The following is a 22,995-nucleotide window of genomic DNA, read 5'->3' as shown; positions in this document are numbered from 1 at the left end:
GTCCTTAGACCATAAGAATGTGGGACCACTAAATTCTGGATGTCTTCCACGTAGCCCTCTTGGGGTTGCATTAGAATGTTTCCTTCCTGCATATGTTCCCAAAGAGATGGAGAGGTGGACGGAGGAGAAGGAGGCAGAGGAAGGAGCCAAGGGTGACCATTTCCTAAGGAAATGTCAGCTTCTTATATTCTTTTATTATCCTATTTCCTTTACTTGGAGCTCGGCCTACTTGTGCCCCCATTTTCACCCCTGCACCCATGCTATACACTTCCTATTCCCTCATTTCCCTCACACCCCACCAGGCCTGTTGGCTCAGCCTCAAAGAGCTATCACCCTAGTGCTACCTTTATCGTCTCTTGGACCATGGCAGCAGTCTCTTATCTGGTGTTCAACCTCTGTCTTATCTCCTAAAATCCATTCTTTACTCTGGAATCAGTTTAGAACTTCTTAACTGGAAGCAAAATGCATGTGAGCTCTTAAGGTCCCATAGTGGTTTTGTAAAGATGCCAGTGACTCTAGCATAGGATATGGCTGTAACAGGGAAATTGTTTGGCTAATGGAACTTTGTTTCATTGAAGAAAAATTTTACCAAATGTCTACCACATCCACTATTCTAAGTGCTGGGCAGGTAACTGTAGGCAAGACAGACATAGATTTTTTTTTTTAAAGGCAGAATGGACAGTGAGAGAGAGAGACAGAGAGAAAGGTCTTCCTTTGCCGTTGGTTCACCCTCCAATGGCTGGCGGGGCCGGCGCGCTGCGGCTGGCTCACCGTGCTGATCCAAAGGCAGGAGCCAGGTGCTTCTCCTGGTCTCCCATGGGGTGCAGGGCCCAAGCACTGGGCCATCCTCCACTGCACTCCCCGGCCGCAGCAGAGAGCTGGCCTGGAAGAGGGGCAACCGAGACAGAATCCAGCACCCTGACCGGGACTAGAACCCTGTGTGCTTCCGCCGCTAATAGGCGGAGGATTAGCCTATTAAGCCGCAGCACTGGCCACAGACATAGATTTTATTTCCATGGTGTTAACAGTCCAGTGCAGTGGTTCTGAAGCCTCAGCATGTACTGATGGGCAAGGAGAGATTGCTCAAATATAGTACACTCAACCTGCAAAGTTTCTTAAGTAATACTGGTGTTGTCCAGGACCACATTTTGAGAACCAATTATATAATGGAAGAGAAGGAAAAATACACCAGCAAACAAGTAAAATAATTGCCATTTATAATTCATGCTATAAAGAAAAAACAAGGAGCCAGAGAAGATTCTACTAAAGCCTTGGTGGGCAGGGAAGTTCTCTCTTCCACGAAGGTGATTCAGTCAGTCCTTGGTATCCACAGGGAATTGGTCCCAGAATACCAAGGTACTAAAGTTTCCACCTCCCTCTCCCTCCACAGAAACCAAATCCTGAAATTGCACAAGTCTCTTATATAGAAGAGTAGAATTTGCATATAACCTACAGACATCCTCCAGCATACTTAAGTCGTCTTTATGTTTCTTATGATATATTATGTAATGTAAATTCTATGTAAATAGTCATTATCCTGCATTATTTAGGGAATATTGACAAGAAAAAGGTCTCTACATGTTCAGTCCAGACAATTTTTAAACTGTTTTGATCAATGGTTGACTGAATCCATGGATAAGTAATTCCGGATGTAGAGGGCCATATGTACTTAAGTTTAAACCTTTAAAGGACGGATGGGAGCTAGCCACATCTAGCAATGAACACTCAACGGAAGAAAGAGCACGTGCAAAGTTCTTGAGGTGTGAAAGAACTTGGAATATTGGAGAAACAGAAAACTGGTGTAGCAGGAGTGGCAGAGAGAAAGGTTTGACCGAGATGGAGTGCTAAGACCACATAGAGTGTGGGCTGCGAGTACACTATTCTGAATGCAAGAGGAAGCATCCCCAGGAGTTTTAGGTGAGTTGTGGGATAGAGGATGGAGGTTGGGGGTAAGTTAGAAACTGGGACAGCAGCTTGTAGGCTGTTGTTCTGGTGTTGGTGAGATCTGCGAGTGGCTGGGACTAGGATGGTGGAAATTCGGGAAGGAGGTGGATGGGAAGGTGGATCGTGGAGGCTGAGCCGACAGGACTGCTAAGTCAAAAGTGACTCCCAAGTGATCCCATTGGATAGGGCACTGTAATGGGATTTTTAAATATCTGCCCAGTAATATACATCCCCCAAGTAGCTATGTCTTCCCTAAAATCCTGCCCTGAATTCCCCTCGCAGATGGCTCCTGGGCCCATTCTCTGTCCATCAACTCACTCCTGAGCTCCTTGATGAGAGCTGCCCCCCTGTCTCCCTGTAGCCCCCAGTTCTGCCTGTCAATTTGTCATTCACCTTCCTTGTCTTCTAATGGTTTCTGTGGGGGCTCTCCCTACTATGAGCTCTCAGGAATTGGCCTGGGATGTGGAATAGCAGGCATAAAAATCAACCGTGGAATTGGATAAACATGCAACTTCCCAGGCACCCCCCATAGAGAAGTGAGCTTGTGTGGGGCTCAGGGGTTCTGATTAGGTATTGAATGGTGCAGAAGCAGGTAAGAAAAACCGTCTGATCCCACTGTGCAACAGGTTGTCCCCAGAACAGCAGCATCACTGCCATGTGGCAGCTTGACAGAAATGCAGCTCTCAGGCCCACCCCAGACCCTCTGAGCTAGAATCAACACGGCCTGCATTCAGTTTCCCAGCAAAGTTGAGAAGCTCTGTTTCAGATGGGCAGTGCCATTGACTTCTTTTGCTTCTCACAGAGAATTTGGGAGACATCAAGGGCCTGCCATGGGTCCTTGGGGTCTGTAGCTGATACTTTGGATAACCTTGTTCTGTTGGATTCCCATCAACCAGCCCGGGCTCTGCCTCTCTTTCTGCGGTGCCCTGGGCAGGGAGGGCACATCCTTGGGGAAGGAAAGACCCTGACTCAACGTGAGTGGCTGCCTGGGCAGGGACTCTGGGTCTCTCTCTCTCTCGGTGGTGAGAGAGTGCCTGAATGGTCTTGCTTCTTCTGCCTCTGAGGAGACCCCTCTGCCTGCCAATGTTTTTATTGCTTTTCAAATCTATTTTATATTCCGTTACGTGAGTCCACTGTCCTCCCTCTCATTCAGCTGTTGTACATGCCACATTCTAATCTAGCTTCAGAACATTTCATCAGATGGTCTCTGATTAAAATCCAATAAAGTTTTAAAGCAGGGGAAAGTTCAGAATAAAGGAGATGCCATCTCCCACACGTGGTCTGAATGAAACTCAGCATCGGGCTTTCTGAACGCATTTTGGGGACCGCCCCGAAGCTTGTATTGAAGTGGAAACAAAACAGTGATAAACAGGATCTCCTCCTGCCTCTTGCCACACAATTTTGTGTGTGTGTTTTTAACCTCAGTAACCAAATACTTCCTCTGAGGACCTCCAGATCTTGATACACTTATTAGGGATTTATTATGTGCGAGGTGCGGGTATCCAATGTGCCTTCTTTCTATCTATCTTCATCGTCCTCCTCCTCCTCCTCCTCCCCGTCATCTATCTATCTGTGGCCTGCCATTGCATCCCTGCAGTAGCCAGGCCCTTAGAAGCGGTCTCTGGGTTGCAGGCCCCCGTCTGCTTGCTGACCTCCCCCCTCCCCCCCTGCTCTGCTCAGGACGGCTCGCTGCGTGTCACTCTTCTTCCTTGGACGGGATGTTCTCGGCAGCATCACGACTACCTCGAGCATTCAGGGCAGACACTGGCAATAGGAAGGTAGAAGAGCTCTGTTCTGTTTACCCCTGACAGAGCGCCCATTATGGAGTATGGATTGCCAACCCGTTTCCCACTAACTTTTTCTTGTTGCATTTCTCCACGTATGTAGTCAGGTGTATCCAACTCACTTGGTTTTTGCTCTCTGCCCCTTCATAATTACGCTCCCACCCATTCTGTGAGAGAAAATGGTTCCATCACCCAACCCTCCACTTGACAACAGCAAACAGAGCTGCAACCAGCACACTGTCACACACAGCCTGCCACCTTCACTCAGAATCTCCATTACTAAAGACTTCTTTTTTTCCTTGTGCAGCACTTCTTTTTCTAGCAACTTAAGAAATTGTCATAATTGCATGGACAATGTGGTAGGAGAGACAGAGTGCAATTAACTTTGTCCTTGATTTCCCGATGGTTCCTCTAACCCTGGTGAGGCAGGCTCACACACCCCTCCAACTGCAGCACCCCAAGATACATTAAATTGAGAGTATTGAGAGGTGGTGGAGGGAAGGAGGCAAGGTATATGCATGAATACACCCGTACTGTTTACGTGCAATTATTTTCTGTGCAGGCTACCAGAGTGGGAGTGAGAAAAGGGAGCTGAGCTAAAACTCAAAATCGGTTGCTTTTGTTGTTTGCTAAACTGGAGGAGGAGAGGAGACAGGCAGGGAGGTTCTGCATTATCTGTTATTCCGTTTTAAATATTTCAATTATGCTTCTCCATTGGTATGGAAAATTGAGAGTTGGCTATAAAATGCTTGTAGAAATAACCATACTTGGAGCAGTTTAATTACTTTAATGAAATGGAGACAAATATTTGTAAGTGAAGAGCATGCTCATAGATAATGCAAGTAGAATACATGTATTATTCAACAAATGACTTAATTAGTTTTTAATTAGTAGAAATTGCAATAATTTTTCTGCATATCTTTTATTGGGATGGCTTTTAATAATAAAAAACATGCGGGTGTCCTTTGTAGAGAGCCATTTACTGGAAAGTGGGATAACAGATTTGTTGTTTCAACTATAAAAATTTCAGTTCTATTATAAGCTAATTATAGTCTAACTTGTCTTAGCAATGCTCAATGCAGTGCTTCCCATATGTTATCTGTGGTATGTACACATCCAAATATGTGAAACAACTTGAAGATGACTTAGGTTTTAGCTTCTGCCTCCCTTTCAACAACCTATAGGTTTCCATCCATCCATCCATCCATCCATCTTTCTTTCTGCCCCTTTATCATTCATTCATGCATACATTTAATATTTATGGCCTGCTAGGACTAGTACCAGGTATTAGAGATTTAAGGGTATTGAAGACCCGAGGCCTTACAATAGTTCAAAGACCAACAGGAGAGACAGACACATAAATGAGTAATTGTACTCAATGTTACAGATGGCTCTCTACAGCCAGATATCAAGTGGCTTTAAAATAAAGATGAGGACACAGCCAAGTCTTACTGGGGGCTTCAGAGAATGCCACCTGTAAGAAAAGACTTTCAGTTTCTTGCAAGATGTTCTAAGCAGTTGAACATTATGAAGAAAAGCAGAGAAGTGTGGTAATAAATGCCTGCAATGTTTAGGAGATAATCCGGGCTAGAAGGGAGTAATAGGAACAGAGATTCTCTGGGGCCTTGAGTGCCGTACTATGAAATGTACTTTAATATTTCTCTGATTGCTCAAGTAATACAGATTCCTTATGGAAAAGTTGGGAGAGACGAAGAAGTATCATACAGAGTAAAATAAAATTCAGTTGTAATCTTACCCATTTTTCATGGTTTGTTGCTTATTTTTCTCTTTGCATACAAATTCATTTAAAAAAAATGATGAGATTGTGCTATGTAAATAGCTTTGTATCTTGCTTCTTTCTCTTACTGCATTGTAAGCATTTTCCCATGTCATTCAAAATTTCTTGAAATGTAACTTTTAGTGGCTGTGTAACTGTCCACAATAGGCATGTGAACATGGCCTGTAATTTACTTAGGCAGTTTTCTATCATTGGGCATTTTTATTGTTTCCATTTATTACTATAATAAATAATGCCATGATAAACATATTTTCACATAAATTTGCCTGCATTTCTGATGATCTCCTTAGGGTAGTTATCTGGAATTGAAATTACTAGGACAAAAGATATAAACATTTTAAGACTTTGGATGCATATTGTCTTAGTGTTTTCATTAAGGGAGGGGGATGTTCTCAATGAGGAAGAGGCACATGCTAGTGGACAATAGGGACTTTCTATGTTTTAATGTTTTCAATACTTACCAGCTTGAGAGAGAGACAGTCATATCTCATTGGTGAGGTAGTTTTCATTTTCGTAATTATAAGGATGTTTACTTAACATATATGTAAGCACACACAGAGAAGAGCTCTGCAGTTTTAGCAACCACTTGTATATTTGTCTTGGAGGTGTCTATGTCTTCTCCCTACTTTCCTTTAGAGATTCAATGTTGTCATATTGTTGTTGTTTGTTTATTATTTTATAGACAGGTAAGTTGCAGTCAAATCTATCAGAAATATCTTTTGTGATTTCTTCCATTCTTCCATGTTTTTGATATCATCTTACCTGGTGTTTTCAGGATTCCTCAGGCAATGTTGCCACCATCTGCCAACAGGTTTCTCAGCTTTTGACATGTGAAAATCCATCCTGTATCTGTGGACACTGAGGTCTAAGTTATTCCCAAGGACGTCCAAGTTATTCCCATTGAGGTCTAAGTTATTCCCAATGAGGTCTAAATTATTTCCAAGAGTGTGTGTGTGTGTGTGTGTGTGTGTGAGAGAGAGAGAGAGAGAAGGAGAGAAAGAAGGAGAGAGAGAGAGAAATAGCAATGGAAAAGAGAACGAGTGCTTAAGATGGTCATTAGCTTTGTATCATGTCAACAAGATGTAGTATCTTTTTAGAGAATAGGAAACCTGTCTTTAGGGTCCCAGCTACAAAAGGGAAATTTGTGATTGGATGTTGTTACTGTCAGTCATCTGTAGTATAAGAGACTGAGTTCTCAAGAGACCAATCACGGCCTAGGTATTTGACTATGATTACAACTAGGCCCATTCGTGCAGTGTATGTGGTGTGTGTGGGGGGCATGTCTGTGTATCTCTTCAATTTGGCACAAACTTCTGAGACAGTTCAAGGAGAAATGATATCTAATGATTTCTAATGTTATCTGGAATAGAAAATAGAGGGACTTTGTTTAAAGAAAAACCACATCTGATTTATATCTGGCTTTTTACTCACTGCCTTAAAAAAGAACCTAATAATTAATTTGTGGCCAAGCCAGAAGAAAAAATAATTGATCTATATCTAAAACTCTCCTAAATTCTCCAATTTTAGTAATATATGTCAAATATCATCAAATTGAAAGACAAAAAATAAACAAGGAAAATATTTGAAATAACCATAAAGTATAATGAAGAGAAAGTTCCTCATTTGTCTTTTAAGGTATTTTATTTGTGTTAGACAGGGAGAGAGAAAGAACTCTTGCATTATAGTTCACTCCCCAAATGCCTACATTGGCCAGGCCAGGACAAGGCTGAAGCTGGGAGCCAGAAACTCAATCCAGGTCTTCCATGTGGGTGTATTAGCAGAAAGCTGGAGTTGGATATGGGGCCATTACTGTAACACAGGCACTCTGATACAGGATACAGGCATCCTATCTGGTGGTTTAACTGCTGGGCCAATCACCCGCCTATTTTAAGTTATCTTAAAAAGATACTGTGTTGGGAGTTGGAGCTGCCAGCAGGTTAAAGCCACAGCCTGCAGCACTGACATCCCATATGGGCGCTTGTTCAAGTCCTGGCTGTTCCACTTTTGATCTCGCTCCCTGCTAATGTGCCTGGGAAAGCACCCATGTCCCTGGGCTCCTGCACCCATGTGGGAGACCCAGAAGAGGCTCCTGGCTTCAGCTTGGCCCAGCCTGTCCCAGCCTGGTTGTTGTGATCATTTGGGGAGTAAACCAGGGGATAGAAGATCTCTCTCTGTCTCTCCTCTCTGTAACTCTGTCTAAAATAAATAAACAAAATATTTTTAAAAAATGCTGTCTATTCATTTTTAAAAATGAAATTTAAAATAAATTGTCAAGCTTTATACCTCTACCTTCAAAAAATATCTGATAAGAACAACTAGAAATGCAGACTAAGATTTATGGATGAATTTTTTGGTAGTAAGTATGTTGATTACACTTGTGGATTGAATACTTTCACATTTGTGATCAATGAGATTAATGCGGAATGAACATATGACCGTCCAGAGGTCTCAAAATATTAGACCAGCGACAGAAATTGAGTAAGCCCTCTCTGAAATGGGACAGATGACATAGGTGCCCACAAAAGCAGAGTCTGAAAAAACTGACAAACACGTGCCATTTCACCATGATCTAGGCCATAGATCTAACAAGATTACACAGAGGACTCTCTGCTAAATGGGTTTCCTTGGCTCAGCCCTGGCAGAGGGATGAAAATAATGTAGTGTGTGTTCTGTGGATAGGAGGTCATACCACAAGTAACATACAGGTCTTGGACAACTTGTGACAGCTTGGGCTGAGGTGGTCTAGTGAGGATCACAGCCTTGTGGTGAGACCAGCTTGTCAGAGGAGTACTTCTGGGTGGGCAGAGAGGCCTGAGGGCTTTGCTGATGGATCAGCAAATGGACATGGCATGGGGCTGCCCTGTGGCCCTGTCAGTTGTGGCTGCCCCCTTCCACGGCGTCTCTTGCTGTGGTTCTGTTCCTCTCCAAGCCCGTGGAAGGCACCTCTCTTCCCAACTCATTTCAAAGTGAACAGAGCCTTTGCCTGGCTGACTTTTTGACTCTCAATCTTTGGCCTTTCCAGCAAGTTCACCTTAACCATGCTCTCAGTTCTGGAGGAGGTGTAATTATTTCTTGGTTATTTCTGGAGGTGGCAATTAACCTCAGAGTAAATACTTAACACAAATAAACTGTAGCTTCCTATCTGTGAAATGGGACAAATGTATTGTCTGCCTTAACTCGTAGTGTTGTTTTGATAATAAAATAAAAATTAGGTATGTGAAAGTGCCATGTAAACATGAAACATTATCATATCTCAGTGTTACGCTTGAGCCTTCATCAATGCATACACTATTGACCTGTACCTTTGGATAACAGGGCTGGCTCTTGTTTTGCATTTTTCCCTCTCTGGAATACAAGGATATCTTCTCCAAAATAGCCTATTTCCTATTTGGCAAAAAAAAACTATTGACATTTGGTAAGAGAAATTCTGGAGCCCTGTAATTTGTATGTAACATATTTTTTTTGCCTCCACAGCAGAGGCATATTTGAGTAGCTCTAGATGGAACCTTGTGTGTTCCTTCTTGTCACCACAAGGTGGTGCTGGTGTATTCAGTAAGACAGTTTACCCAGCCACTGAATCAAAAATCCTCTTCATTTCAACCTTAATTTATGATCAGGATTTATAACTCGTTGTCATAACTTTACCTTTACTAAGCCATCAATTCTATGTTTCTCTTTTAAAAATTCTCTTTCTATGAAATTACTTTTATTTCTGTTTTTTTTTTCTTTCCTTGAGGATTAAGTCTGCTTTGTGACAAATCCATGCCTGTATTTTGATTTATTGACTTCGGGTGTCCTCACGGGTCAGTGCTGGCCTTTCGTTGGTAGGATTCTGTAAGGCTCAGTATTGGGCATGCTTGCAGAGGATAGCTGGCAGGGCCTGATTTCAAATGTGGTAAGATGAACGGTCCCGTGAGAGGAGGGTGTGAGGGCATTCTCTGTACAGCTGGAATAGGGCTCTGTGGGACTCTGGGCTCCATGTCAGGAGCTGTGGAGCTAACTGGCCTTGCCGAGCCTCATTTTATCATCTGTAAAATGGAAACAATGCTAACAGCAATCTCTCTGGCTGTTACAAATGTTCATAATAATAATATAATGATAATGTAGTCCTTTATCATATGTAAAGCAGGATGATGATAATAATAATGCTTTAGGAGTATAGACAAAGTCAACAGAAGGAAGCATGAAAAATTTGGCAGCACAGTCCCTGGAGCTTACAGGGGGCTCAGGGAACATTTGTGATAGCCTTTATAACCTAGGATGCCGGAGAGCCTGCACGCGGGGCTGGGGTGAGGCTGGAGAACCCTTGAGGCCTGTGTCCTTAGAGTCTAGCTTTGCCTATTTGTAGAGGACAGTTTCCTGTCTAGCATGGGACTGGTCATATGGTTGCATTTGTGTGGTGGGAGATTTTGTGCCTTTTGTTTTCCTATGCCCTTTTCCCCCTTTTCAGTTATAGGGGGAATATGTTGTTTCCATTTACATGGCTTCCCTTTTTAGGATGTGAATTTGTGTTTCCTTAATATTCCTGAATAAGAAGACAGGACACCTGGTTTTTCTCTCAGCAATGTTCAAGGAGCCTTGTGAGGTTACAGAAAGCAGGCCCAGAAGCCAGAAGACTCCAGATCTAGAGACTTTGAAATAAAATCCCTTACAAATTTAACAATTGACATTCTTTGACTTGATGATTCTTTTTTTTTTTTTTTTTTTTTTTGGACAGGCAGAGTTTGACAGTGAGAGAGAGAGAGACAGAGAGAAAGGTCTTCCTTCTGTTGGTTCACTCCCCAAATGGCTGCTACTGTGGGTGCGCTGCACCAATCCAAAGCCAGGAGCTTCCTTCTGGCCTCCCATGTGGGTGCAGATCCCAAGCACTTGGGCCATCCTCCACAGCCTTGCCAGGCCACAGCAGAAAGCTGGACTGGAAGAGGAGCAACAGGGACAGAACCGGCGCCCCAACTGGGACTAGAACCCTGGGTGCTGGTGCCGCAGGTGGAGGATTAGCCTAGTGAGCCATGGCGCCAGCCTCACTTGATGATTCTTTAAAATGGTAATGGTATTTTTCTTTCTTTCTGCCCGACAGGTTGTTATAAAGGTTAAAAGGAACATGCCAGATGTGAATGGTACTATTGGTGTTCCAGATGTCAGTGCTGAAGACCCAAGTTACTAGGTATCTGATAGTGCAAATGGTGGATGGAAGAGGTCATGCTTTGGGAATGCTGATGGGCAAAATATGATTGAACTTGGAGTTTCAACTATAAAACCCGGAAGGAGGGTAGTGCATATTCATATTCTCTCTCTCCCTCTGTCTCTCTCAGATACATATCCTCCACAATGTAGTTCCAGTTTAAAGTACAGCACAAATATTTGTCCCACTGGAGTCAAAATGAAGCAATGGTAAAATATTGGTCATTCCCAACTGTGTTTGGCATAGGTAGTAACCTTGCCCTTGGGAGTACACGAACAGCATATATTTTCTAAAGCCAGAATCAATCTTTGGCCTCTCCTTAAGGACACTGGTGGGAGAAACCCTACCTAGGCATGAGTAGGCAACAGGCAGAGGCCAGGAAGTAGGTATAGAGCAGATAATAGAGAAGGAAAGGAGGTAAGTATGGGGGGAGGGGAAGAGGAAGACAGAAAGGATGCAGAAAGAACTCTACATTTGGGGGAATGAAGATAATTACCGTCTGGCTGTGTGTTCAGATTTGGGGCTGGAATCCCAGCTGTGCTGCAGGCTGACCCTGGGGCCCAAAGCAATTGACTCAGCTGCTCCGATTCTTGCTTCCCTTAATTCTGAAGTGAGGTCAATACTCTCTGTCTTTGCACGTTTGCAGTTAGTGTAGCAGGACACGAGGTGCAGGTAGTAATTTTTGTGTGTGCATGGGTGTGTTCTCACCCAGAGTTGTGTGAGTTCCTTCTGTGAAAAAAAGCAGTGGTTTCCCGCTCATGCTATCTGGTGGGCGCGCCTTTTCTCCAGCTGTTCTCTATCTCACTCCCATCACAGGGAAGTGCATCCTGGGAGCCTGGGTGTGATGATGGCGCTGGGAGTTATGGGAAGGTGTTCCAGGAGAATGTGCAGACCGGGCTGGCCTAGGGAAGTATACAGCGGCCCCACACGAATAGAGCACACCCTCTCAAAACCCTTCTCTGCTGGGGCTTTGGTGAGTTGTTCTGTGTCATCGTCATGTGCAGAGACTCCCATTGAGAGCATCCGTCACGACAGCATGTGCAGCACGTCTCCAGAAACGATAGTCTCTGTTTGGCTACCTTTGAACACAACAGTCAGCACTCCTTGGGAGAAGTTTCCCAGGCGTATAAACATGTGCCTAGACACACTGTTCATCCTCATTTGAACACCCTGAGCTGAAGGATATACCAGGGACATACGAGGTATTTTTCTGAAACCCAGGCATAATACGTTTGCACTATCCCTAAAGTTATTCAGTCTAGCAAGTAATTCTACCAAATACATTGTGTTGTATTTTGAAACTGTTTTTTTTTAAATATGCTCTAATTTTCCTAAGAATGGATAAGTAATGAGTTTATAGTTTCCTGGAATAATTCTTTATCTTCCTTTTCAAAACTCAAGAACTATTCCGTCTTCAAGGTTGTCTATTCTTCAAGCTGACACAGAGCTACCCTGAGATACAGAAGTGAACCCTGTAACACCTGAGCTGCAGTTACTCTATGTTCTGCTTCGTGAGTTTCTTTTTAAGTAAAATAGTAATTCTGTAGTAAAATCTGAACATTATCCTACTCATGTGTTATCTCATGTGACCCTTGCAGCCACTTGGGAGGTCTGCAGGACTCAGGCTCCCATCATCCCCTGGGACTTGGTGGGGGGATGGGGGTTAAGTAACTCACTCAACGTCTCACTGCTACCAGCTGGCAGAACTTGTATCTGCCAAGCCCGGATCTTTGCGTTGATTTTTGAATGTCTTGTTGCGTAAGTGTTCTCTTGTATGCATGTTAAGGTGTTCTTCAAAGAAAATAAGCTACCAGTAAACAAACAAGAACACACACACACACACACACACAGCTGTCCAATAGAACATTCTGTGATGATAGAAATTCTCCATCTGTACCAGTTAATTATGATAGTCATTAGCCACCTGTGGCTATGGAGCAGTTAAAATGTGGCTAGTGTGGTGGAGGAACTGGATATATTTTATTTATTTATTTATTTTTTTGACAGGCAGAGTGGAGAGTGAGAGAGAGAGACAGAGAGAAAGGTCTTCCTTTGCCGTTGGTTCACCCTCCAATGGCCGCCGCAGCCGGCGCACCGCGCTGATCCGATGGCAGGAGCCAGGAGCCAGGTGCTTCTCCTGGTCTCCCATGGGGTGCAGGGCCCAAGCACCTGGGCCATCCTCCACTGCACTCCCGGGCCACAGCAGAGGGCTGGCCTGGAAGAGGGGCAACCGGGACAGAATCCGGCGCCCCGACCGGGACTAGAACCCGGTGTGCCGGCGCCGCAAGGCGGAGGATTAGCCTAGTGAGCCGCGGCGCCGGCCATATTTTATTTTTAATTGAAATAGCCACACACTAGAGAGGCCTATGTCCGGGAGTTGCAGGGGTGGGGGGCAGGTAGGGCTCCATCCAGAAGTCCCTTTCCCAGACTGTAGACCTGAGGGAAGAGCGCTCCCTGGGAGAAGGGCAGAGGAACAATGCGAGGGCATCCTGAGTGCCATGAGCATTTACGCCAAGGAGATGAGATGTTTAAACCACAAGAAACCTCTTGGGAGGGACAAAGTGAATGGAGACGGGACCTCAAGAGCCTGGGGAAACTGGCTGCACCTCTGCACAGCAGTCCTGATGTGGAAATCGGAAATCCACCACATGAAGGACGCTCAGGCCCTTTGGGACTTTTTCCCGACTGAGTTGCTGTTCTAGGGTCACGCAGCCCTTTGTATGAGCCTCTGGTTCTATGTCCTGCTTTCTAATTCCGCACATTTCAAAGCGTGGATCTCATCAGGGAGTTTTCTATGCGGGTCACTGGTTTTGTTGATCCTGCTTAGAAGGAACATGAAACTTGCTGACCGCCTTTCTCAGAGTGGGACAGCCAGGGCCCTAACAGGAAGCAGGGGTGGTGCCCCGGGCCCAGACTCGTGCCAGGCTGCCTCCACTCAGATCCTGGATGTGCCACTTCTGAGCTGCATGACCTTGGAAGGCTCTGTGCCTCTGTTTGCACGTCTGTAAAGTGGGGATGGTAATGATACCTTTGAAGGCTGGTGAGAGCACTGAATGAGTAAGTGTATCTAGGAGTGCCAGATCACTGTCCATGATTAATACTGTTGTTGTAGGCTAGCCCCATTCTGGGCCTTTCTCTCTGCTAAAAGAGCTTTACTGCTAATCCTGGCATAAGCAGTGGACCTCACCTTGTTCCTGGAGTCTCATGCCTGATGCTCAGACCCATGCGGCACCCTGTCTGCCTGGGGTGGCTCCTGCTCAGTTCTCACCTACAGCTCTCAAGCCACCTGTCTGTAGGTGTGCTGTTGCCTTTGGAAGCCTGCTGGTCTAGCTGCCCTGCCTGTCCTTCCCTTAGGTTCTTCCCTTGGTGTCTGACCTCTGCTGCCTCTCAGCGTGTCTCCTTTCTATTTCCAAACAAGCATTGTTTTAGGGGTCAAATAAGAATTCTTGTTTTATTTTGGGGTAACTGTTGTTAAATATTGTTTTGTATCTACTTGAGAGGTAAAGAGACAGAGAGAGAGAGTGCTCACCCGTCTGCTGACGCACTCCCCACTTGCCTGCAATGGCTGGGACCAAGCTGGAGCGGGGAGCAGAGACTGCAGATATTACTTTAGGGGTCTGTATTGGCAAGGAGCTGGAATCAGGAACCAGACCTGGGCTTCACTTTGCTGTGAGACCTCGACATCTTAACTGCTAGGTCAAATGTTCACTGCTAACTTATGTTACTGGACTGTATTTTTTTTAATAAAAATTTATTCATTTTTACCTACTTGAAGGCAGAGAAACAGAGAGGAAGCGAGTGAACAAGTGGGAGCTGGGATGGGGGTGGAGATCGTCCAACCAATGATTCAATCCCCAGATGCTCAAAGTAGCCAGGGACCAGGCCAGGCCAAAGCCAGGAACCTAGAACTCAGTCTGGATCTTCCGTGGGGGTGGCAAGCACCCCAAGCACTTGGGACATCTTCTGATGCTGCCCAGGATTCATGAGCAGGAAGCTAGATGGGAAGTGAAGTGGCTGGGACTTGAACCGGCATTCGGATTTGGGATGTGGGCATCCCAAGTAGTGGCTGTGCCACAAAATCTGCCCCAAGGAATTGTGTATCTTTTGGCACTGATATCAAAACCTATTTTTTCTTAAATTTTGAGGTCTATTGATGTAAATTCTACCATTTTCTTTGGACATTCCAGGCTAAGAACTCATTCTTCTGTTCATTCACCAGACTTTGTTTACTGAGAGTCTGTAATGCACCAGACACTGTGCTTGGTGCCAGACATGACAGTTTTCCACACTTTTAGGATACAGGAGGGTCTCCATAAATGGCTGCTAAATCACACTGTTGGGGATTAAGTGTCCAATGTTATCACTAGGCTGGAGAGCTGCTTCACTCTAGGGAGACGTGCCCATCGTGGAAATGGAGGGGAAATCTGCAATTCGAAGAGCTAAGATATGGAACCCTCAGCAGGTCTTCTCTTAATTCTTTAGCTCTTCTCCCTGGCTCCAACAACCTGCCTATCGCAAAGGATGGCATAGAGGCAAGACAGTGTGTGTGGAATCCCTGATCTTGTCTACGGCAACCCACCAATGTTGTGTGAAATGGGAATGGCTCAAGGTGTTAGAGCTCCCCAGTTTTGAAGTGGGGTGTGTGTAACTTTAACCCTGAACTCACACATCCAATTGCATATCGGACACTCTGCTTGTCTTATTCAGTAGGAATTACAGAGCCAATCACTGAGACACACACCCACAAATATGCCTTTTTGGTTTATTTGCTTTTTCAAATACAGGTAGTTTAGCCTGAGCACTGTTTACCAGGCACTACCTCAGAGGAAAGAGCTGCGAGTACTCATGTCAAATTTCTTGGCTCAGGAAGTTCAGTTCCTACCAGAGGAAACCAGGAGGGCTCCCCTGACAGACACTGAGGCCTCCAGTTTGGGAGGTGATGGCAGGGGAAGGAAGGACAGTGTAAACTCTGCTTCGACATCACAGCCTACTACTAAGACAGAGCCAGGGCCGGAACAGGGCTGAGAAACAGAGGGAGTAAGAAGGCGGAAAAACCAACCTGCTTGTTAATATGTCTATTTTACATGGCATCTTTGAAGATGAAACTGCTACTTACACTGCTGTACTCCAATTCAGTGACTTTTACAAGGCCACAGGGGGACTTGTTCCAGTTTGAACAAGCTGAAAACGTCTTCAAGCTGACAGAATAATGAGTGTTTTTTCTTTGTTTAATATTTTTGATCCAGATCGGTTAACTGTGGTTTCTGTCATTTCTATCCAATATACCTTTTGCTGTTCAGCTAAGTTTCTTTGATTTTGGAAGATTCCATTTCTGGCATGTATAATAAGAAAGCAATTATTTTAAGTTATTATTAAGAAATTTCTAGAATTGTGCATTCAGTATTTGACTCTCTGGTTAGCTAGTTAATTTTAAAACTGAAAGTTTTGACAGAATGTTTTCTTTTCCCTTTTTACCTTGTCCTGTTTGTATTTATATTTTATTTGAAGATTTAGCTTTGACTGGGGCTTGGCCTTTCGTGTCCGGACAACCAGAGAGAGAGAGTTTTTGAGAACAAAGGATGTATCCAGATAAGCCCAGCTGGGATTGGATTTGAAATAGGTCAGAGACTGAACATATAACAGACTGATGTTGGCCCTGAGAGAGCTTTATCAGCATACTTTCTATTATTAAAATATTTATTATTCAATGCTACAAGTTATTAATTTTTAATATATACTGTGGAACTGGGGCCGGCACTGTGGTGCTGTTGGTTAATCCTCTGCCTGAGGCACTGGGGTCCCATATGGGCGCTGGTTCTAGTCCCAGCTGCTCCTCTTCCGATCCAGCTCTCTGCTATGGCCTGGGAAAGCAGTAGAAGATGGCCCAAGTCCTTGGGCCCCTGCACCCACGTGGGAGACCCTGAAGTAGCTCCTGGCTCCTGGCTTCGGATTGGCTCAGCTCCGGCCATTGCTGCCATCTGGGGAGTGAACCAGCAGATAGAAGACCTTTCTCTCTCTGTCTCTACCTCTCTGTGTAACTATGCCTCTCAAATAAATAAATAAAATCTTTAAAAAAATTACGCACACACACACTGTGGAACTGAGATTCAGAAAAGTCAGGCAATTTCCCCAAGCTTACCCAGCTGCTGTGGAATCCTGGCTCTGCTTGCTTGTGAAGCCTACTCTTGCTTTTCAACTACTTTCTCCATCTTTAAAGCTAGGGTCTTTATGGCCGAAATTCCCTAACGTCCTAGATGTTTTTTAACGTTTCTTTATTTACTTTTTATCTATTTAAAATAAAGAGTGATATATAGAGAGAGAATCTGCCACCTACTGGTTTACTCCCTAAATGCCCACAACAGCGGGGGCTGGGCAAGGCTGAAGCCAGGAGCCAGGGGCTTCATTCAGGTCTCCTATGTGGATGAGAGGGGCCCAAGTATTTGCTGCTCTCCGAGGTGTGAATTAGCCGGAAGCTGGCTCAGCAGCCGTGGTGGCACTTCAGCCTAGGCAGTGTGACGTGGGGTGTGGGCAGCATCCTAAGTGGTGGCTTAGCTTGCTGCACATGTTTGCTCCAGGCCTAGAGAGTTTTGCCTCTAGGTAGTAGGAATTGTGATGACAAAAGTACCAGTGCTGTTCGTGTACAGAGTTTTGTGTGCCCCTCAGGTTGTAATCCTGCCCTCCAACGTGTAATGTCAGATGGGGCCCGGAGAGGTAACTGGATCACGAAGGCGGAGTGGATTACTTGCCTCAAAAGACGCTCCAGAGAATTCCGAAGGCTCCTTTCCTCCAAATGGGGATGCAACCCCAGGAGGGCCCTTTCCAGAAGCTGGCAACGCGGGTACCCTCGCCGTGGATTTCCATTCTCAGGGCCGTACGAAGCACTTTCCTGCTGTTTATCAGCCATCCGTGGCTATGGTACTTTGTTATAGCTGCTCTACCTGGAGAAGACAAGCATCATGTACCTGCCCTTGATAATTTCCACACAAGTGCATGCGCCCCACCTCAGTTTTACAGGGCTGGCAGTGATATTTAATCCCACTTTACAGATAAAGACACAGACACTAGGATCTGTTTTCTTGAATCTGTGTACTTTCCTTCTCTGGGTATAAGAACATAGACCTTTGTGCCTCGTACGCGGTTAAGCTGATCAGACCAGGAAAGAGGTAAGAGGCTGTCTTCCCTAGGCCAGGTTCTCAGGATTGTCCTCTGAGCCTGCCGTGTAGTCTTGCTTGGCTTCTGTGTTCCTGCTGTTGCTCTGTTGCTTTCCTACTATTTCCTGCAGACCCATTGCTTGCTGCCTCCTCTGTGTGCACCCATTTTTGACGCTTGCCTATCTTTCTCATCCTGTGAGGCTTTGTCTCCTTTATTGTGGTTTGCCGGTTGCTACAGCTGCTCACAGCTCAGCTGTGCTCAGCGGTGTCTCAGGCAAGTGCTAAGGCAGATTGGGAGGAGACGTGGAAATGGGGACTCTAGGCTCATTGGTTGCATGGCTCTGAGGGTTCATCATTGTTCTCTGTGCCCCAGTTCCCTGTTGTCAGAACAGGGTCTGGGCTTAATAACCACCAGGCCCCTCCCCAGTGCTGATACATTATGGCACAATGTGAGAGGCCTGTCTGCTCAACTTTTGGAACATGGACATGCTGATTTTGTGGCTTAGGACGGTCAGGACTAAGGGTAGGTAGGAGTTTTAAATTTTTTTTCTTGCACAAAAGAGAGAACTTGTATTTCTCCAAGGTATTGACAAACCCAAGGGATGCCACACACTTATCCATCCCACCACCTGCATTCCATGGAACACAACAGAAGTGAGAAACTCAAAATGCAGCGCAGTGTGCTGGTGCCTCAAGCAAGAGTTAGATGAAAAACATCCCAAGTACCCAATTCCGTAAGCTCAACTTGGTTAGGAGGAAGGAGAAGCTGGGAGACAGGGCCAACTCTTTGGGGAATTTTATTATCTTTTTTTTTGTAAAAGCTTTGAAGAGAAGAATTCCATTTTTCATCTTGAGGAGGGCAGAAAGACTGGCGAATAAACCCTGTGGGCATTATAGATGTGTAAATATGGAACAAAAATTCTATAGAAAATGCTAATAGTGTCTCCTTGAGGTTGCAATCTTGATTTGGGATTTTGGCATTCATTATCTGCTCTCTTATTCTTCTGAGCAAGGGTGAGCATGTCCTATTTTCTCAAGTTTTGTCTTTCTTTCCTTCTTTCTTTTTTATAAGTTTTTGTCCTTGAATTACAGTTTCAACAACTAGCAGAGGAGAATAAATGGGCATTGTTATCAGGAGGACTGGGGAAAATCCTGATCAAATTTATACATGGTATATCTATGTTTGTCCTATTATTAAGATGTTCTAATTACTATATTAGTCAGCTTTTTTTTTTTTACTATAATGAAGTGCCTGACATAACTAACTTATAAGGATGAAAGATTCATTTAGCTAAATAAATGCAGATCCACAGTCCAAGTTTCATGGGCTCCATCCTCTGGCGGTAGGATGCTTACTGGCACATTTTCAAGGGGCGGAGGTTATCACCTGGCAAGAGACAGGAGGCACGTGTGTCTCTATGGGTATGTGTTTTCTTATAGTGTCACCAGGATTTAATCCTGGGGACTCCACCACAATGACCCAGCCAAGCCAACCCCAACACTATAATTTGATTAGGTTTCCACTCTTCTAGCACCATTAACTTACGAGTTTGGGGACCAAACCCTTCAGTTTGGGGCCACAAATATTCAGTTGTAGCAATTACCAAGCTTTGGAGAAAACTGGAATCCTCAGACGTATGAGTCGCCTTTGATCTGTGTGGCTTCCTGGGTCCCAGGACACATCAATGTGTGGCCCAGGTTTGCTTATACTTCAGTGTGGGAATCCTGGCAACACGGCTTTCAAGCAGGTGTAAAGGGGTAGCACTCAGGTACTTCACAAGGGAGAGAGAAAATTTCTAAAGAGAAGCCTCTGAGTTTGCTAGTGGTAAGGACAAAACACCAGCTCTCCAAGAACATTTAAATAAATCAAGCCTAAGGCTTATTGGGCAAATTTATTTTCTTTTCGGTTGAAATACAATCAAGGAAAACACTGTTGAGACTATCAGTATAGATCAACTTATTGCTGTTTACTAGTGTGGCTCTGAGTACACGCTGACTACCTACGAGCTTTTTGACTTGTGCATAGAATGCTAGGTCTGCTTACTTTCATTTTCCATGTGATCGAGGGTTTTTCACACTTTCTTGCACATTAGAATCACCTGAGGAATTAAAAAAACAACTGTCTAGGGTGCACCTGATGCTGATTAAATCAGAATCTCTGGCAGTAGGAACCAACTATCAGCATTTTTTTTTAACTTTCATAGGTGATTCCAATGCGCAGCCAAGTCTGAGAACCAATGTTATAGACCAATGGTTCTCAGACTTGAGCATGTGTCAGTATCACCTGGAGAGCTTGTTAAAACTTGGTTTTTGGGTTTTACCTCCAAGGTTTGCTAAGTAGTTTTAAGAAAGAGCTCAAGAACTTTTATTTGTTACAAGTTACCAGGTGATGCTACTGGTCTGGGAATTATACTTAGAGAGGCACTGTTTGAGAGTTTCAGGTATGTTAACTCTACCAGGGTGGGTGGGGTGAAAATATCTAAGCTATAACGATGAATCTGGGCTAGACTGGTAAAACTAGGGAATGTAATGGGGCTTAGGAAGTATTTGTGCAATCATGTTTTTTTTCTGCTACAATTGGCCATATTTGATTTTTATTGACAGCATGCTTTGTTTCGGGTTGGATTTAGTTCAGGGCTTAAATTCCTATCACAGTCTATTTCCTATGGATTAAAGCTGTCTCGCAAATGCAAATGGAGGAATCTCCGTGGATTCGGGTTCCTTAGCCCAGGTGTCAGATGAGATGTCATGGTGCACTGTGACTTTTCTCCTCTCGCTCCAGTGCTGGCTTGTCCCAGTGGTTGAGGCAGATGCCCTCAGAGGCATGGGACATGTCCTTGCCCCAGGAAGACTACAGCTTTTTCTTCATTGAACTTCATAGTTCCAGCCTGGCCAGCTCTTGTTTCAGCTTAGTGCAGTTTTTTTTCTCCTATTACAAATATTATCTGCACAATTCTCTTAGCTTTACTAGCCCCATTAAAGTGTCATTAGGTTTCCCATTAGCAGCTACTGTTGATGGTTTCCTGTGGAGACCTCAGCGTGAGCCTCCTTGCTGTGAATTTGAGCTGGGGGAGAAGAGAATAGAAGGAAACGTGGAGACTCCACTACTACCTGCCTCCTGACTTCAACACACACACCAGGCTGGAACCAACGTCTTCTTTCTTCAGGCAAAGTTGGCAGCAGGTAAAACAAAATTTGTTTATTTGTTTCTCAAGCCCCAAATTCTTTTGCTTCTTTTTGTACTTTTTAAATATAAAAACAAAGGATATCTAACTCCATTTGAGTCACCTCCTGCCAGTTGCCAGTACTTGGTAGTTTGCAATTTGCTGTCTACCTAGATCTCTGATTAATTAAACTGCCTCAGGTGTGGAATACTAGATAACCCCAGAGACAATAGCACAGCTATATATATATTTATATTTTAGATTTGTGGAGAGGTTTACTTATTTCTCTTTCAATGCATAAATTACAATTCAGCTTTCTTTTTGTTAATGTTGTTCTGGCATACCACCATATGAAAAGTTCATCTCTCATCCTTTTCCAGATCCATGGTTTCGATGTTTCTTTTAAAAAAATACTTTATTAAAATACAGCATGCATACCAAGACATGCACACAAGTGTACACATCGGTGACTTTTGTCATCTGATCACACTTATCCAACTCCAAATTAAGGACAAAGCATTACTTGTATCCCAAGAATCCTCACTATTCCCACCTATCCATTTTTAAGGTATGAAATAAAAGCATATTGTCATTTACATGATATGATTCAGTGAAACAGTGTTTATAACTGTATACCAAATTTCTGAAATCCACACACAATTTTTATCTTCTCTATATTAACTACCACAAATAACAGAAAGCGCGTGATATTCTTCTTGTTGGGTCTGGCTTATTTTAGATGGCATAATGATCTCTACTTGCATCCGTTTTGTTGAAATGTCAGGATTTCATTCTTTTTTATGGCTAAGTAATATGCAGTTGTGTATATATACCACATTTTCTTTTAGGTACCGCACACTACTGATTGTACTGGAGCGCCTGATACCACATTTTTTTCATCCAGTCGTCAGCTGATGAATATCTAGTGGATTCCATATCCTAGCTGTTGTGAACTAAACTGCTATAAACACAGGTATGCAGGTAGCTCTTTCTTATGCTGCTTTAGTTCCCTTGGGTATATTCCTAGCAGTGGGATATTGTGGTCATATGGTAGACCTATTTTTAGTTTTCTGTCTTCCATAATGGGTACATTCGTTTGCATTCCCACTGACAGTATATTCAGGTACTTTTATCTCTGTATCCTCGCCAACATTTGTTACTTTCTGATTTTTGGATACTAGTCTTCAAACTGGGTTGAGGTGATACCACATTGTGATTTTTATTTGCATTTCACTGATCACTAGTGATTCTGAGTGTTTATGTTTTTTTATGAGGCAGTTTAATTAATCAGAGATCTAGGTAGACAACAAACTGCGAACTACCAAGTACTGGCTATTTGTATTTCATCCTTTGAAAAATGCCTATTCATATCCTTTTTAATAAATATTTATTTATTTATTAGAATTATAGAGAGAGGGCAAGAGACAGAGGGAGAGAGAGAGACTTTCCATCTACTGGTTCACAACCCAAATGGTCACACAGCAAGGGCCGGGCCGGGCCAAAGCCAGCGGCTTCTTCCAGGTCACTCCCATGGGCCCTGGAGCCCAAGAACTTGGGCTATCTTCCTCTGCCTTTCAAGACACCGTAGCAGAAGCTGAATCAGAAGTGGAGCAGGCGGGACTTGAACCGTGCCCATGTGGGATGCCAGGGTTGCACATGGTGGCTTTACAAGCTACACCACAGAGCTGACCCCAATGCATATCCTTTTACTCAATTTTCCTTTCTTACAAAAAAATAAAACAAAAACACACAGAAATAAACCAACCAGGACCTGCATTATGGCATAGTAGGTCTGTATCACATAAGGGTGCCAGATCCTTTCTCAACTGCTCCTTTTCTGATCCAGCTCTCTACTTATGGCCTGGAAGGGCAGTGGAGGATGGCCCAAGTGCTTGGGCCTCTGCACCTGTGTGGGAGACCCGGAAGAAGCTCCTGGCTCCTGGCTTCGGATCAACTCCTGCTATTGTGGCCA

General features: G+C 44.1%; 1 long non-coding RNA gene across 2 annotated transcripts in view; it reads left to right on the top strand.

Annotated features, from left to right (window-relative positions):
- LOC127482941 (uncharacterized) overlaps window positions 1-22,460 on the top strand; it is a 34,194-nt gene extending 11,734 nt beyond the window's left edge. Inside the window, exons 2-4 of one of the 2 annotated variants that reach the window (XR_007908874.2) lie at window positions 10,604-10,690; window positions 11,525-21,042; window positions 21,872-22,460. This is a non-coding gene — a long non-coding RNA (uncharacterized lncRNA). Of the gene's footprint in view, window positions 1-10,603; window positions 21,043-21,871 lie in introns of both variants that reach the window. The other variant, XR_007908873.2, reaches the window with a different exon arrangement.
- The last annotated feature ends 535 nt before the right edge of the window (window positions 22,461-22,995 follow it).

The sequence above is a fragment of the Oryctolagus cuniculus genome, chromosome 4 (assembly GCF_964237555.1).
Source record: "Oryctolagus cuniculus chromosome 4, mOryCun1.1, whole genome shotgun sequence".
Taxonomy (NCBI): Eukaryota; Metazoa; Chordata; class Mammalia; order Lagomorpha; family Leporidae; genus Oryctolagus; species Oryctolagus cuniculus.
This window is presented reverse-complemented; position numbering and strand designations above follow the sequence as displayed.